Consider the following 19,325-nt stretch of genomic DNA (forward strand, 5'->3'; position numbering starts at 1 on the left):
GCCCAACTTTTGGGTACTGTGTTCATGGGGAGCAAGCTTTCCCCATGCTCTTCTCACCTCAACCCAGCTCTACTTCTGACAGTATGGAGTCCAGTGGCTTACAGTGAATGGAATGGGGATCTGACCTCATTTTGTACATCATCAGAGGAAGACTTCTTAATAGATTCAAATTCTGAAGATGAGTACACCAGGCTAAAAGGCCAACAACCCAACACACAAAAAAATGGTCAAAGAATGAAACAGTTCACAAAAAAATACATTATATGACTCTTAAACATGAAAATATGTGCAACCTCATGAGTAATAAAATGACTGCAAAACAAAACAACTCAAATATACTTTTTAATCTATCAGATAGGCAAAAATAAAATATCTGATAACTTGCTACAGGGAAAGGTATGAGTATAATTGCTACACTTCTGTGGAGGGCAATTTGACAACATATGTAACAAATTTATTACAAATGCATTTACCCTTTGATCAGCTATTCCATTTTTAGTAATTTATCCTACAGATATTTACAAACACAAGATGGCAAAGGATGAGAAAAATGCAATTCCACCAGTAGGGATTTAGTCAGGAAAAGAAGTAGGACATACTAATAGAATATTATACAGCTGTTAAAAAAGAATGGTGAAGTCCTCTCTATATTTACATGGAAATATTTCCAAGATATCCTGTTAAGTGAAAAAATTAAGTGCAGAATAATGTGCTTACTATACTACTATCTGTGTAAAAAAAGGTATAGATAATCACATATTTATATTTGTTTTATATAATTTATATTTTGTATATGCAAAATAAAAGTGTAGAATGATACTTAAGAAACTAATAACAGTATATTGTAATATCCTTATAAAAATTATCTCCCTTCCACTCAGGAACTCATGCTTTCCTGTTAAATCCAGTCTCTTCCTAATTATCTTCATCCACCTACCTTTCAGAGAAAGTCAGTTACCCCATCACTCTACGACCCCTCTATCCACCTGCCTTCCCCTTCAGCATCCTATTCATCTCCCAAGCTTGTGTTAAGAAACTATTTTGAGTTTATAAAAATACATTTATTTTTTCATATCAGATCACTCAGTCGTGTCCAACACTTTGCGACCCCCTGAATCACAGCATGCCAGGCTTCCCTGTCCATCACCAACTCCCGGAGTTCACTCAGACTCACGTCCATCAAGTCAGTGATGCCATCCAGCCATCTCATCCTCTGTCGTCCCCTTCTCCTCTTGCCCTCAATCCCTCCCAGCATCAGAGTCTTTTCCAATGAGTCAACTCTTCGCATGAGGTGGCCAAAGTACTGGAGTTTCAGCTTTAGCATCATTCCTTCCAAAGAAGTCCCAGGGCTGATCTCCTTCAGAATGGACTGGTTGGATCTCCTTGCAGTCCAAGGGACTCTCAAGAGTCTTCTCCAACACCACAGTTCAAAAGCATCAATTCTTCAGTGCTCAGCTTTCTTCACAGTCCAACTCTCACATCCATACATGACCACAGGAAAAACCACAGCCTTGACTAGACAGACCTTTGTTGGCAAAGTAATGTCTCTGCTTTTGAATATGCTATCTAGGTTGGTCATAACTTTCCTTCCAAGGAGTAAGCGTCTTTTAATTTCATGGCTGCAATCACCATCTGCAGTGATTTTGGAGCCCAGAAAAATAAAGTCTGACACTGTTTCCACTGTTTCCCCATCTATTTCCCAGGAAGTGATGGGACCAGATGCCATGATCTTCATTTTCTGAATGTTGAGCTTTAAGCCAACTTTTTCACTCTCCACTTTCACTTTCATCAAGAGGCTTTTTAGTTCCTCTTCACTTTCTGCCATAACGGTGGTGTCATCTGCATATCTGAGGTTATTGATATTTCTCCCAGCAATCTTGATTCCAGCTTGTGTTTCTTCCAGTCCAGCGTTTCTCATGATGTACTCTGCATATAAGTTAAATAAACAGGGTGACAATATACAGCCTTGATGTACTCCTTTTCCCATTTGGAACCAGTCTGTTGTTCCATGGCCAGTTCTAACTGTTGCTTCCTGACCTGCATACAAATTTCTCAACAGGCAGGTCAGGTGGTCTGGTATTCCCATCTCTTTCAGAATTTTCCATAGTTTATTGTGATCCACACAGTCAAAGGCTTTGGCATAGTCAATAAAGCAGAAATAGATGTTTTTCTGGAACTCTCTTGGTTTTTCAATGATCCAGCAGATGTTGGCCATTTGATCTCTGGTTCCTCTGCCTTTTCTAAAACCAGCTTGAACATCAGGAAGTTCACGGTTCACATATTGCTGAAGCCTGGCTTGGAGAATTTTGAGCATTACTTTACTAGCATGTGAGATGAGTGCAATTGTGCAGTAGTTTGAGCCATTCTTTGGCATTGCCTTTCTTTGGGAAAGATTTATTTTTTGCTCAATGTATATTTTGAGTCCCATTTTGAGTCTGCCAGCCTAGGCAAAGTGGGAATCTAACACGTTGGAATATGTTTACTTCTTTCTCAGCAAAGGCTATCAAATGCTGCAGTGATTTTTTTTGTTTTGTTTTTTTGAAAGGGGGTGAAGAATAAAGATTATTTATTAAAAAAAACTGGAGCTCTAAAGGAGAAAAATATCTGCTAACAAACATGAAAACATACACGTTCACAGACTTTCAATCATTCTCAGCACCTCCTGTACATCATGAGCTACTTTTCTTTTTTTTTTTTTTAATCTCTGGGGACAAATGGCTGTCGCCATATTTTATCTGCATGTTAGCTACCTCTCCAACCTCTGTCATCCAGAAACACAAATTTCATATATGGTACACGTGTTCAATTGCTAGGCAACCAACACTTTAACCTCCCGCTCTGCTACCTGGCTTAGCCATTTCTACCTTTAAGACTTTGTATTTTCACATCAAATGTGATATGTGAACCATTGTTCTTAGCAAGGCATCACAATAGCTTTGGCTAGTGCCCATCTAAGAATGTGCTTCCCAATCCTGAACTTGATAACATCTCACAGTATCTCCCATATCTCAAGATGATCTTACAAGTCTCAAGAGAAAATTTACCCTAAATTTTTGGAGAATTATAGCATCCTTGGGGAAACTGCACATGTGGTAAAAACTTCAACTAAAATATCAGTTTGCAGGCTCAAAAAAAAAAAGCACCATAGCTACCAAAATATTGGGAAGCACATTGCTTATTCTTTCATTGTGTGTGCTCAGTTGCTCAGTCATGTCCAACTCTTTGTGACCCTTTAGAGTGTAGCCTGCCAGGCTCATCTGTCCATGGAATTTTCCAGGCAAGAATACTGGAGTGGGTTGCCATTTCCTCCTCCAGGGTATCTTCCCGACCCATGGATCAAACTCCATCTCCTGCATTGGCAGGTGGATCTTTACAACTGAGTCATAAGAGAAGCCCAAATATTGTTTCATTAGAACTTTGCCAACAAAGGTCCATCTAGTCAAAGCTATGGTTTTTCCAGTAGTCATGTATGGATATGAGAGCTGGACTGTAAAGAAACTCGAGTGCCAAAGAATTTGAACAGTGGTGTTAGAGAAGATTCTTGAGAGTCCCTTGGACTGCAGGGAGATGAAACCAGTCAATCCTAAAGGAAATCAGTCCTGAATATTCATTGGAAGGATTCATGCTGAAGCTGAAGCTCTAATACTTTGGCCACTTGATGCGAAGAACAGACTCAATGGAAAAGACCCTGATGCTGGGAAAGATTGAAGCCGGGAAGAGAAGGGGACGACAGAGGATGAGATGGTTGGATGGCATCACTGACTTGATGGACATGAGTTTGAGTAAGCTCTGGAATTTGGTGATGGACAGGGAAGCCTGGCGTGCTGCAGTCCATAGGGTCACAAAGAGTCAGACACGACTGAGTGACTGAACTGACTGAAGAATACATATATTAGGCTCTTGCTATGTAGCAAGTACACTGCCAAGTGCAGAATACACAAAATCAAATGCAGTCCTTGCCCTCAAGGAGATTAAAGCCTGGCAAGAGGAGATAAATATGTAAACAGATGAATACAATAGAGTGCATTGATGGCTGTATGCACGGGGTACAGTGGGGACTGAGGAAGCAGGAGGTGACCTTTAAGGAATAAATAGGTATTAACCAACCATATGGAGGTACAGTGAGGAGACATGAGTAGTAGGGTGTATTTCAAGTACAGAGAACAACACAAGCAAGGGCAAAGAAACATGAAACAGCCTGACACATCCAAGGGAGAAGAATCAAGTCTATATGGCTAAGGAAGAAGCTTTAACAAATGAAGCATGAAATGTTATTAGGAAGCATGGTAGACTGTCTTAGTACTGGCTCTGAATTTGTCCACAGATCTGAGATGCACACTCCTCTGTAATTTTCCCACTCCTATCATCAAAAGGTAGACAATTTCTCCCTGCCTTTGATTCTGGGCTCAGCCACATAACTTCTTTTAGGCAATGTGACAATATCAGTTGTGAGACTTGAAAAGTGCTGGTGTATTGAGGCTTGCCCTTTTTTTGCTGTTGGTGATCCTGCAACTACCACCATGTGAACAAGGAGTGGAACAGATATCCATGAATATTCTAAGTTAACCAGAAAATGCAACTCAGAAAACCCATTTTGTTATGATTATGGGTAACTGAAAATGGGTTCTTTATATAAGCAAGCTGTATTTCATGTACATAACCTGCTTGTTTCAGGAAAAGTCACCTCCCCATGGAAACAAACAGCATGGCTTTGTGATTAAAAATGCAGGCTCCAGAATCTGACTGACCTGGCCTCCTACCTTGACTCATCACTTATACAGTGTGTGAATTGGGACAAGTTATCAAATTTCCCTAAGCCATGGTTTCCTCATGTGTCTAATGGACATAATAATGATATGTCTTGGGTTGTTTGAGAGCTAAATGAGTTTTGTCATTATTTAGCTTTCTCCCTCTGAGACACCACAAGCAGCATTTACTCTAAGCAAGGATTTCAGCTGTAACTCTTTTGGCTCAAATTTCACATTTCTCTGAACAGCTTTAATAAAGGAGACTAGTGCCCCACTCAACACACAAATGTTATGAACAAATCGCTGGGTAGTTAAAGACCCAGTGGCAATAGGAAGTCACCAGAGAAGCTAGGTAAGGGACTGAGGGACACTTGCACTGTTTCTTCTTCCATTTAGCCACCTGGTCTCCCTGAAGTGAGAGAAGGAGAATGACTATTCAATTCCTCCAAGGCATCCAACTGCTTAAAGGAATCCATTACCAGAGTGTGTCACCCCAACTGAAATAGTCCCAGCAGCATTTACAAATGTCATACTCATCTCCTTCCACTGAGAGCAAATTCAATCCCTAGGCTGAAATTTGACATCAACTTCTAGAATCTCTTTCTCTTTTCCCTACTGCCATGTCTTACCAAATCTGCTTTAGTGTCATGCAGAGCACCTCTTCGATCTTCCCAAGGATTGATTTCCCTTCAAAGAACTCTGAAGAACTTTCTGCTTTGATGCAGTTCACTGGAGGAATGCCTTCAAGACATTCTAAGCAGCCAAGATTTCATCATCAAAATGGCCATATAATATTGCAAAACTGTCATACCACATCTCAGGAACAGTACTTCTTAATCAGTCAAGAAGACTAACAGGTTTCTACAATCCGGTGAAAATGATTAACATGTCTATAACTTCTCAAAAATTCCAAAATTCCTTACTCATTTTATCCCAACAAAGATGAAAAAGGGCAGCATAGATTGTACACTGCATAACTTTTATAGCATAAGCACCGTGAGCGAGGTGAAAGTGATTTATACAATATGTCTGACCAACAGGCTTATTGCCTCCAGTTGCAAAGCTCCAAGACTCCACCTGCCTCCTGTTTCCCGATCAGCTAAATTATGATCCTTCATGGCCAAGGTTCCAAGCTACCACTGTCTCTGGTAACACTCAATCAATCCACCAGTTATGCTTCTTCTTCCAAGACTAAAGTTTAATTGGCTTCAGTATTCGTTCTCGCTTTTTACTAAACCTCAGTGGAGCCATCCTAAAGAACCTAATTAAGTTAATTGGCAAAAAAGAAAGCATTACATTGGCTTCAGAGAAGTGCTCAAGGACAAGCATTCAGCAGTGATCCAATTCCCCCAGACCACCTATCAGAATCTGACCAAGTAAGCAGTTATAGCTAGAAATCCATGTGGGAAGATCAGATGGCTGCAAGAATGGATAAGATGGCTCAATACTTTTCATCCCTAGGAGAGGCAAAGGGATGACTAAAAGAAAAGGACTGATTTATCCACTGGTGCATGTGTGAAAACATGGTTCTAAGTCAACTCTCAGCTCAGTAATCACAACTTTTTCACTCCATTTTATGAAAATTCTGACCTTATTTCAGTGGTAAGGGGAAAGGAAGACACATGACAGATGCTACATTTTTCCATCTGATGAGAAAATTAGCTAGAAAGACCAGAACTTTGTGTAAGATAACCATAGGTATCTTTGCCCCACATGTCATATAAAGGCAAACTCACCTATAGACCCTTGTCTCCATCTAGTTGAAATCACCACCTGATGGTCCCCCCTTCAGGTTATCCAATCCAGAAAGCAGTATGAAAACAAGATGAAATAAAAGACATTTATTCCAGGGAGTACTGGGTACCAGCTCTACATGTGTGTTGTTTCTGCTGACTCTCACTTCCTGGGTCTCTGATCCTGATTGCCTACTTAAAAACACTGTAATAACTTTTCATTTCTCTTCAGTAACTGGTCACTTGGAATCTGGCCTCTTTCTTGATGGCCTGTAAAGTTACTATGTGTCAATTACTGAGTTAAGTGTTTTAAAGATACCTCATGTAATTATCAGAACTCTGATTTTGATGTTACTACTCATATTCAAAAGCAGAGACATTACTTTGCCAACAAAGGTCCGTCTAGTCAAGGCTATGGTTTTTCCAGTGGTCATGTATGGATGTGAGAGTTGGACTGTGAAGAAGGCTGAGCGCCGAAGAATTGATGCTTTTGAACTGTGGTGTTGGAGAAGACTCTTGAGAGCCCCTTGGACTGCAAGGAGATCCAACCAGTCCATCGTAAAGGAGATCAGTCCTGGGTGTTCATTGGAAGGAATGATGCTAAAGCTGAAACTCCAGTACTTTGGCCACCTCATGCAAAGAGTTGACTCATTGGAAAAGACTCTGATGCTGGGAGGGATTGGGGACAGGAGGAGAAGGGGACGACAGAGGATGAGATGGCTGGATGGCATCACCGACTCAATGGACATAAGTTTGGGTGAACTCCGGGAGTTGGTGTTGGACAGGGAGGCCTGGCGTGCTGCAATTCATGGGGTCGCAATGAGTCAGACATGACTGAGCAGCTGAATTGCACTGAACTCTCATTTTTTATAGATGAAGAAAATCAGTCCACAATAGTTAGATACTTGCTCAAGACCTATGGTATCAGCTCATTCACCCTTGCTCTGCTAAACTCTTATTCTGTATTCTCTTTTGGGAAAAGAAAAAAAAAACACTTTATTGCTATTTAATTCACATGCCATTCACCCAACATGCACATATAGTAAAAAACAACTGAATTGTACAAGCTGTGAAACTATCACCACAGTAAGTTTAGAAAATTTTCATCACCCCAAAAAGGAAATCCTACACATAGGGAATCACTCCTCACTTGCCCCCATGTCCTGCCCTAAACATAGGCAACTATTTAATTATTAGAGCAAATCTGAGGTAATTAAGGGCTTCTCTGGTGGCTCAGTAGTGAAGAATCTGCCTATAAATTCAGGAAACATGGGTTTGATCCTTGGGTTGGGAAGATCCCCTGGAGGAGGAAATGGCAACCATTCCAGTATCCTTGCCTAGAGAATCCCCATGGACAGAGGAGCCTGGTGGGCTACAGTCTGTGCGGTCACAAAGAGTAGGGCACAACTGAGCTACTAAGCATGCACAAAGTAAGTAATAGTCTACTCTCTGTCTCTGTAGATTTTCATATCCTGGGTATTTCATAGAAATGAAATCATACAGCACGTGGTCTATGACTCAACAGAGTATTTTCAAGGTTCATCCAAATTTGTGGAGGTCCTTACTTCACCACTGCAGAAGTCTTATCTCTCTGTCCCTGTCCTTCATAGTCAGGACTATCCTTGTGGTCAGTACCTCAATCTTATCCGATTTTTTGCAACCCCATGGACTGTAGCCTGCCAGGCTCCTCTGTCTATGGAATTTTCCAGGCGAGAATACTGGAGTGGGTTGCCATTTTCTACTCCTTATGGACACCTATACAATGGTATTATGGAGATCAAACAAGAATATTCATACTTAATTTGCATAGGATGAAACCTATTATAAAACCTACCTTAGAGATTAACCCTGTCTCATTAGGCTATTTCTACACAGAATCTGACATGAGCTTAATTATGTCCCTCCAAATATATCCAAATCCATCTGTTCTATTCTTTGAAGTAACCACTAGTATTTCCCTCACTACTGCTGTTTACTTCAGAATATGGGTTTTCTCACTTTCAACTTCTCTCCAAAGGCTATCAGCTCAATAATCTTCATATTTTCCTAACTGAATATGGAAACTATTTAAGGTCTCTACTCTTCAAAAAAGATGAAGTGATATAGTAATGCAAGTTACATTTTTCTACTGAAAAATATTCCTACTTCAACAACTCAAAAAGCAAATTGTGTGTGTGTGTGTGTGTGTGTGTGTGTCTAATACTGAGTGGGAGTGTCTAGGAATGCTAACCACCAAGTTAGAGAATCTTACCATCCAAGAGTTTCCTGGGTACATTTTGTACTTTAAAATTAGGTCTCTGCTTGAATGCTAAGCCCTTCCCTGGCTCTTTTTAGTTGTAAGGTCTCTTCTAATTAGTGAAGTGCTGACATACTGCTATTCACAAGGGAAACTCCAGGTTCTTCTGCAGCAGTGATAAAACTCAAGCAGGGTGCCTTTGTCAGGATAAATGTCCAGAGTGACCTAGGAGAATATGTGCAACTGAACAGCTGAAGAACACTGGGGGCTAAATGTTGAAAGGGCCTTATCAAATTTTCATGCCCTTTTCTTAACTTGTGCTTGTAGTTGTCAAATTGCCCCATCAGGTCAGATCATGAACCAACTAATATTCAACATGAAGATGCAAGTTTTACATGCAAGCTGCCTATTTTTGTCTACAAGGCATTTTCAAAATTGAATTCTAAAGACATACATTGTTTAAAAATTCAAATACATGGAGAACCATATAACATAACTGGGTGGTAAGTCCAAATATTATAAAGATATCAATTCCTCTCTCTATGATCTATGCTGCTGCTAAGTCGCTTCAGTCATGTCCGACTCTGTGCGAGCCCATAGACAGCAGCCCACGAGGCTCCCCCATCCCTGGGATTCTCCAGGCAAGAACACTGGAGTGGGTTGCCATTGCCTTCTCCAATGCAGGAAAGTGAAAAGTGAAAGTGAAGTCGCTGAGTCTTGTCCAACTCTTAGCGACCCCATGGACTGCGGCCCACCAGGTTCCTCCATCCATGGGATTTTCCAGGCAAGAGTGCTGGAGTGGGGTGCCATTGCCTTCTCCGCTCTATGATCTATAAAATGTAACAATTTCAATTAAAATCACAATTGGATTTTTCTTTGGTAAAGATAATATGAGGTAAGAAACAGGAAAGAATAGCTAAATTTTTAAAATAAGATTTTTGTACAGTCCTTATTAAACATATCAAAAACTAAAATAATTATAAAGGGCACTGGTGCCAGAATAGAGAGTTCAGAGCAAGAGTATAACAAGTCCAGAAAGAGATATGAGGGACTTCCCTGGTGGTCCAGTGGTTAAGAATCTAACTTTCAATGCAGGGGATGCGGGCTTGACCCCTGGATAGGGAACTAAGATCCCACATGCCGCAAGGCAACTCAGCCCAAGGAGCTGGCTCATTCTAGAGCCTATGTTCCACAATGAGAGAAGCCCTCACACTACAAGAGAAGTCCACAACTAGGGAAAGCCCACATACCATAAAAAAAGATCTACACAGCCAAAATAAAAAATAGAGAGATGGATTTAAATGAATTTTCAATATATAATAAAGATGCTATGTCAGTATGGGAGATGAACATATCAATTATTCAATAAATAATGATGAACTAATTGGCATACTATTTGGAAAAAACAATCAGACCCCTTTCTCAAAATGTATATCAACTAAATTCCAAGGGAGTAGATAGTTAAATATTTTTCAAAAAAAAGAAAAGCATTATGGGTGAATATTTGAACAAAGAGTGGGGAAATATTTTTATTCTAAGAATAAAAGTAAAAAGAAACCATAATGAAATATTACAGATTTTACTATATTATATATGTGTGTGTGTGTGTGTGTGTGAATAAAAAGAGAAAAATAACTAGGGAAAATATAATGTAAGAGACAGGTAAATGGAAATATATTGTTAGTATATAAACACTTTTAAAAACTGATAATGAGGAACAGAACAGCAATAAAAAATTCAGAAAGAACACACATAGGAAATTCATTAAAAGGATATGTATGACTTATAGGCATGCGAAAAGATGGTAAAGTTCACTAGTGATCAAATAAATTAGAGAAAATCAGAAACCAGTTTCCCCTGTAAAATTTGCAGAAATATGGAGAAACAGCAGCATTTTATAAACATTTATAAGAAGTGGAAATAAAAATGGAATAACACTTCTAGAGAATAATTTAGCAAGGTCCATTAAAGTTTTTAAAAATATGCAGTCCCCTTTTTATAGCACAACAACCTCTAAGAATTCATCCAACAGAAAATAATCAGTAAGGTACATAAATATTTAGGTAGAGGCATGAGTATCATAATATAATAGTGAAATAGTATAATAGTGCAAAATGAATGTCTAACAATGGAGGAGAGTAAATAGCATTGTGTATGTAAGTTGAATTAAATACTTATACAGCTATTAAAATTCTTTGTAGAAGAATAGTTTATAACCTGGAAAATGTTCACCATAGAAGGTAAAGTTAAAAAAGAAAAAAAGCAACTTACAAAACAATGTATTGAATATGATTCCAACTTTGTAAAATGCATACATATGTGTGGGTGTGAGTGTATATGTGTGTGTGTTGAAAAGATTGAGAGAAAAGGCTTCAAAATATTAATAATACATTTTCTGAATATCAGGATTATTGGTAATTTAAATGCTCTTTGCGTTTTTCTGTTCAAACTACATTTTAAAAGTGAACATGTGTTACTTTGAATCAGAGAAAAACACATAATAAAAGTTACTTTAAAATTGAGCTCTCTGGATTTTGAGTCTTGCTTTTTTTAATTTTCATAATTAAAAAAAAATATTTCACATGCCCATACAAACAGAAGCCTCAGGATGTACATGTTAGCTTTGTAAAATATAAAGAAAAAGAGAGCCATTTCAAGATAAAGTGTTGTTCAGCCCATCTCATCCTTCCAAACCTCAAAGAAAATAAATTACTCTCTTATAAAGGCTTCTATCCCTCATCACTCTATCCTACCTCATCTTCACCCCAAGTACAAATTCAAGGTGAAATACTGCACTCCACACAGCAGTAGGCAAGTAGGCATTCCACAACCTGGCCAAGTCTTCCTCAAACTTTATCTCCCATCACATCTCACCTCACTCAAAATCCATAGTAACCCTGAAATCCTGATTAGGACATGTTTATTCCCACCTCCCTGCCTGAGCTCACATATGTTCTCTCTTCCAGGAATGCCCTTAGCTCACCTCCTCACTCAAATAACTCCTATCCCTCATCCCAGACTTAACTCTAGGTATCATATCTTTGAGGATCTCTACCTCAAGGCTGGTTTGGGTGCCTCTACTGCGATTCAGAATTACCCAGGGTATATCTCAAAAACTGTACCACCACACTTTTTAAAACTTTATGTACAAGTCTCTGCTATAAGACTACAAATTCCCCAAGACTTAGGATGATGTCTTACACATCACTGTATTCCAAGAACATAACACCATGCTCAGCATACAGTAGGTGCTCCAAACCTGTTTGTAAAATCAAAAGGAGTATGTACCTACCACTCATTCAGGGGGTGGTCCCTTTGGACACAATCCCACAACATCAATCTCAGAAAGTTAGGTGGAGTATTGCTACTCTGAGAATTTTCTCTAAGATAAGCAAGATCCACAAAGTTACTGTCCAACTGTGTGTAACATCAGTCAGTTCCTCTTAGAGAAGCCCAACCAGCCCGAGTTTCTGCACTGAAAGGAAAACTGGAGAGATACAGAAAAGTTATGGAAATGATTCATGAAGTTAAAAAAAAGTACCCTAAGGAAATATTATAAAATTATAAAAGATATGGGCTCTTTAACTTGTAATCAATTGGCCAATCTCCCTTCCTATTGGGGAAGGAGGAAGTCACAAGGGGTGCACATAAAATGACCTTGGGTAGCACACAGATGAACATGAAGTCTTGCCATTTTAAGAGTTGTTGGAGAAAGGTTTGTCCCTCTTGCTACTGTCATATATGACCATAAACTCTCAGCATACAAAAAGCAAAAGTGCAATGGGAAAGGAGAGGAATTAAGAAATGAGTTGGAATTAGAAAATAAACCTGGTAAACACTGCAAGGTGCAAAATGTCTTATAATTATTACAACAAATACTTGTAAAAACACTTTAACTTAATGTAAAGATTTTCTTCTTTGGAAAGAAAACAGCATGAAGTTAACACCTGGGTCTCATTAATATGCATGAAAACCTGTTTCCAAGATGAACAACAGCATTTATGTAAACCATTTAATATAAAAGCCATCACACAGAGACATAAGCCATCTGATTCATGCTGAGTTTTTAAATTTAAATTTAGTCCATAATTTGGCTATTTAAACTGAGCATCAAAAAATGAAATATTTCAGTTTACATTAATTTTGGCTGCACCTTATGGAACTGTAAATAACATTCAGTTGTGAAATCGGGAAATGGCCTAAGTTTAGGGGTAGGGAAAAGCTTATGTACTTAGCTAACACCTAGTAGCCCAACTCAGAAACATAACATGTTGAACCTCAGAGGTCAAATATCCAGCCAATCTTTTGTGAGTTGACAACATCATGACTAATGTAAATGGTGTTGAACATGACAAAATTTGGCTCTGATTCATCATTTAGCACATTTTCCCTTATGTAACAAACTGCCTTTAGCTGGTTAGCTCTGCCTTGTGTTAGTGAAGGCAATAATAGCAATAATATTTCTTGTTGATTAAACAGCATGCCATTCCTCATTCTTCCCAGTTTCTACTCTGAATCAAAGGGCCAGGAGCAACCTCAATAGGCTGCTTTTCCCAGGTTCCCACGTAATCTGGTTTCTGGCTAGGTTTAGCCAATGGGAAATATTGGAGGGACACTGATACGCACTAGGCAAGGAGAAACCAGGATTTCTCTCCCTCCCTCTCTACCTACAGTGGCATCTCCTATAGCAGCTGAATCTTCCCTATAGATACAGCTCCTGACAGGCTCATTAAGTTTCAAGCTTACCTCAGATGACCAAGCCTCTGGGTTCTGTTAACACTATCTTTTCCCACTGTTCCTCCAAGCCCCAAGTTTCAGTTGTTAATCTATGGATTAACTTACCATCCCCTGCTTGGCTTCTCAGCTGCTCCATCCACTTTATTACCAATTCCTCACATTAATTTCCTTTTATTGTCAATCCTTGAAGTGATCTCTATTTCTAAACTTTGACTGATGCAAAACTATCATTTCTTACACACTATACTAAATGTTTTGCATGTATAATGTCATTGAATCCTCACAATTCACTCTTTATTAGGTGACTGTTATTGACTCAGTTTTAAATATGAGGAAACTGAGGCACCAAAAGGTCAAGTAATTTGCCACAAATCATAGCAAGTGACAGATTTGATCCAAGATCTATCTATGTGCCCCATACTAAATTTCTACGCTATGCTACAGCTATATAAAATAGAAGAATTGAACTAGATTATCCCAAAGTCTCCTTGCAGTTTTGACACTCTATGATACCATTCTAACTTGCATTTGTTCATTCAATACATATTTATTGAGCACCTACTATATACCAGTCAATGCTCCTAGGCTTCAGGAATACATCAGTGAATAAAGGAGCCCAAAATTCCTTCACTTATTAACCTTTGAACCTACTGTATAATGAAAGACAATAAACAACTAAATAGTGTATTTAATATATCAGATGGTGGTAAGTACGTTGGAGAAAAAAGTAAGTACAGAGGAAGGATAAAGAGTACCAAAAGGGGCAAGGGTTGAAATTTTAATTTTAATAATAAAACTGGTCATCCTATCTGCATTTCCCCTTTCATAGACACAATGGATAAAACATCAGTAAAAATGGAGGATGGCAAATCTTCATAAAGACTCAGTTAAATTCACTTAAACTCAACAAATATTTACTAGAACCTTCTGTAGTATATATTCTATAAACAATCTCTCCATTTAGCCAACTCAACAGATTAACAAAACTTCTTCATACCCTCTGTAAAACATACTGACTGATGTCTGAGGTTGACTGAGCTATTGCTTTTGGTAGGCTAATCCCTAGCTTTTCCATATGCTTCTGCTCCCACCCATAGTGCTCTAGGCTTAACAATAGTCAGGTTTATTTACAAAACCTGTTTCTGCCAATCATACTTGTTTTTTTGATAATGAGTTTAATAAAATGTTATACAAATAAAGTATATGCAAGAAAGAGTATTTGCTTCTATGAAAAATTATATTAAAACACTTAGAAAGACTAGTTAAAAGGGAATCACAAATTGCTGTCAAATTTGATGTGAAACACTATAAAAATTAAGAAAAAATTGATGTAAGAAATAAAAAGAAAACATAAATAAATGGAAACACCCATGTTCATGGGTAGGAAGATTAATACTGTTAGCATGCCAATACTACCCAAAGTGATCTACAGAGTCAATGCAATCTCTATCAAAATCCCAATAACATTTTTTGCAGAAATAATAAAACCCATCCTAAAATTCATATGGAATCTCAAGGGACTCAAAATAGCCAAAACAATCATGAAAAAGAGGAACAAAGTTGAAGGGCTCACACTTGCTGATTTCAAAACTTACTACAAAACTATAGTAATCTAAAAAGTATCATTCTGACATACATGCAGACATACAAACCAATGAAACATAACAAAGAACCCCAAAATAATCTATTACATGTATAGTCAAATGATTTTTTGACAAGAGTGCCAAAACCATTCAGAAGGGGAAGGACAGTATTTGCAACAAATTATACTGTGAAAACTAGGTATCCATGTGCAAAGAAATAAAGTTGGACCCTTATCTAACACCATATACAAAAATTAACTGAAAATGAATCAAAAACCAAAATGTAGGAATTACAATTACAAAGCTCTTAGATAAAAATATAGGGCACCACACTGGATTTAGCAATAATTTCTTGCACAAGAAACAAAAGAAAAAATAGACAAACTGGATATCATGAAATTTTTAAAAATTTGTGTTTCAAAGGACAATATCAACAGAATAAAAAGGCAACCCACAGAATGGGAGAAAATATTTGCAAATCATATATCTGATAATGAATTAATATCCAGATTATATAAAGAGCTCCTAAAAGCAACAACAGAAAACAATTCAATTAAGAAATAAAGGCCTCGAATATACATTTCTTCAAAGAAGATATACAAATGGCCAATAAGCACATCATTAATCATTAGGGAAATGAAAATCAAAACTACAATGAGATATTTATTACCTCACATTCATTAGAATGACTATCAAAAAACAAACAAACAAAAAACAGAAATAACAAGTACTGGAGAGGATATAGAGAAATTAGAACCCTGCATTGCAGCCCAAGATGGAGGAGCTCTATAGAGTCAGCAAAAACAAGACCGGGAGCTGACTGTGGCTCAGATCATGAGCACCTTACTGCAAAATTCAGGTATCAATTGAATAAACTGGAAAAACCACTAGGCCATTCAGGTGTGACCTAAATCAACTCTCTTATTATTATACAGTGGAAGTCACAAATAGATTCAACGGATTAGATCTGATAGAGTGCCTGAAGAACAGTGACCAAAACCATCCCCAAGAAAAAGAAATGCAACAAGGCAATGATTGTGTGAAGAGGTCTTAGACTACAAATAGCAAAGAAGAGAAGCAAAAGGCAAAGGAGAAAGGGAAAGATATACCTAACTGAATGCAGAGGTCCAAAGAATACCAAGGAGAGATAAGAAAGCCTTTCTAAGTGAACAATGCAAAGAAATAGAGGAAAACAATAGAATGGGAAACACTAGAGATCACTTCAAGAAAATGAGAGATACAAAGGGAACATTTCAGGCAAAGCTAGGCACAATAAAGGACAGAAATGGTATGGACCTAACAGAAGCAGAAGATATTAAGAAGAGGTGGCAAGAATACACAGAAGAACTATACAAAAAAAGTCTTAATGACTCGGATAACTATGATAGTGTGGTCACTCACTGAGAGCCAGAAATCCTGGAGTGTGAAGTCAAGGGGGCCTTAGAAAGTATTACCATGAACAAAGCTAGTGGAAGTGACAGATTTCCAGCTCAACTATTTCAAATCCTAAAAGATGATGCTGTTGAAGTGCTGCAATTAATATGCCAGCAAATTTGGAAAATTCAGCAGTGGCTACAGGACTGGAAAAGGTCAATTTTGACTCTAATCTGAAGGAAGGGAAATTCCAAAAAATGCTCAATCTACCATACAGTTGTGCACATTTCACATGCTAGCAAGGTTATGCTCAAAATCCTTCACGCTAGGCTTCAAGCTAGTACATGAACCAAGAAATCCCAGTTGTACAATCTGGTTTTGAAAAGGCAGAGGAACCAGAGATCAAATTGCCAACATCTATTGGATCATAGAAAAAGCAAAGGAATTCCAGAAAAACATCCACTTCTCCTTCATTGACTATGCTAAAGCCTCTGACTGTGAGGATCACAACAAACTATTGAGAATTCTTAAAGAGATGAGAATTAACAAACCACTTTACCTGCCTCCTGAGAAACCTGTATGGAGGTCAAGAAGTAACAGTTAGAACAAGACATGGAACAATGGACTGGTTCAAAATTGGGAAAAGAGTATGTCAAGGCTAAATGTTATCACCCTGCTTCTTTAACTTATTTGCAGAGTACATCATGTGAAATGCTGCGCTGGATGACTCTCAAACTGTAATCAAGATTGCTGGGAGAAATATCAACAAGTTCAGATATGCAGATGACACCACTCTTATGACAGAAAGTGAACAGGAACTAAAGAGCCTCTTGATGATGGTGAGAGAGAAGAGTGAAAAAGCTGGCTTAAAATTCAACATTCAAAAAACAAAGAACATGGCATCTGGCCCCATCACTTCATGGCAAATAAATGGGGAAAAATGCAAACAGTGACAGACTTTATTTTCTTGGGCTTCCAAATACTTCAGATGGTGACTGCAGCCATGAAATTAAAAGATGCTTACTGCTCGGAAGAAAAGCTATGACAAACATAGTTGTTGTTCATTCACTCAGCCCCGTCTGACTCTTTGCGACCCCATGCAGCACACCAGGCTTCCCTGTCCTTCACCATCTCCCATCTCTCATGTCCATTGAGTCAGTGATGCCATCCAACCGTCTCATCCTCTGTCATCTCCTTCTTCTCCTGACTTCAGTCTTTCCCAGCATCAGGGTCTTTGCTAATAAGGCGACTCTTCACATCAGGTGGCCAAAGTACTGGAGTTTCAGTTTCAGCATCAGTCCCTCCATCAGTCCCTGAATATTCAGAGTTGATTTCTTTTAGGATTGACTAGTTTGATCTCCTTTCAGTCCAAGGGGCCCTCAAGAGTCTTATCCAATGCCACAGTTCAAAAGCATCAATTCTTCAGTGCTCAGCCTTCTTTATGGTCCAACTCTCACATCTGTACATGACTACTGGAAAAAACATAGCATTGACTATATGGACCTTTGTCAGCAAAGTAACATCTCTGCTTTTTAATACAGTCTGGATTTGTGAAAGAGCCAGCTTAAAACTAAACATTAAAAAACTAATACCATGGCATCTGGCCCCATTACTTCATGGCAAAGAGTGGGGGAAAGGTGGAAGTAGGGACAGATTTCCTCTTCTTGGGAAATCACTGTGGATGGTGACTGCAGCCATGATATCAGAAAATGTTTGATTCTTGGCAGGAAATTGATAACAAACCTAGATAGTGTGTTGAAAAGCAGAGACATTACTCTGCCAATAAAGATCCATATAATCAAGGCTATGGTCTTCCCAGTGGTGACACATGGTTGTGAGAGCTAGACCTTAAAAATGCAGAGCATGGAAGAATTGATGGCTTCAAACTGTGGTGCTGGTGAAGACTCCTGAGAGTCCCTTGGACAACAAAGTGATCAAACCAATCAATCATAAGGGAAATCAACCCTGAATACTCCTTGGAAGGACTGATGCTGAAGCTGAAACTCCAGTATTTTCGTCATCTGATGTGAACAGCTGACTCATTTGAAAAGCCCCTGTTGCTGGGAAAGATTGAGGGCAGAAGAAGAGGGAGTCAGAGGATGAGATAGTTGGATGGCATCATCAATGCAATGGACATGAACTTGGGGAAACTTAGGGAGATGGTGAGGGACAGATAGGATTGGTGTGCTGCAGTCTATGGTATTGAAAAGAGTTGGACACGACTGAGCAAATGAAAAACAACAACTACATTTGTCATAGCTTTTCCTCCAAGGAGCAAGCATTTTTTAATTTCATGGCTGCAGTCACCATTTGCAGTGATTTTGGAACCCAAGAAAATAAAGTCTGTCACTGTTTGCATTGTTTTCCCATTTTTTGCCATGAAATGATGGGACCGGATGCCATGATCTTCATTTTTTGAATGTTAAACTTTAAAGCAGCTTTTTCTCTGACCTCTTTCACCCTCATCAAGAGGCTCTTTAGTTCCTCTTCACTTTCTGCCATAAGGGTGGTATCATCTGCATATCTGAGGTTAATGATATTTATCCCAACAATCTTGGTTCCAACTTGTGAGCCATCTAGCCCAGCATTTTACATGATGTACTCTGCATATAAGTTAAAGATGCAGGGTGACAACAGTCACCTTTGATGTATTCCTTTCCCAATTTTGAACCAGTCCATTGTTCCATGTATGGTTCTAACTAGACATGGTTCTAACTAGACATTATCTAATGACAAACCTAGACATGTTCAGTTCTAACTAGACATTGTATAATCATAGACCTAGACAGCATATTAAGAAGCAAAGACACGACTTTGCCAACAAAGGTTTTATAGTCAAAGCTATGGTCTTTCTAGTAGTCATGTATGGATGCAAGAGCTGGACTAAAAAGAAGGCTGACCACTGAAAAATTGA

The 19,325-nt window shown here is 38.5% G+C and overlaps 1 long non-coding RNA gene across 2 annotated transcripts in view; it reads right to left on the reverse strand.

Moving 5' to 3' along the window:
- The window catches only part of LOC129639789 (uncharacterized), a 104,573-nt gene that overhangs the window by 13,623 nt on the left and 71,625 nt on the right, over positions 1 to 19,325 (reverse strand). The window lies entirely within an intron of this gene.

The sequence above is a fragment of the Bubalus kerabau genome, chromosome X, assembly GCF_029407905.1.
Source record: "Bubalus kerabau isolate K-KA32 ecotype Philippines breed swamp buffalo chromosome X, PCC_UOA_SB_1v2, whole genome shotgun sequence".
Taxonomy (NCBI): Eukaryota; Metazoa; Chordata; class Mammalia; order Artiodactyla; family Bovidae; genus Bubalus; species Bubalus kerabau.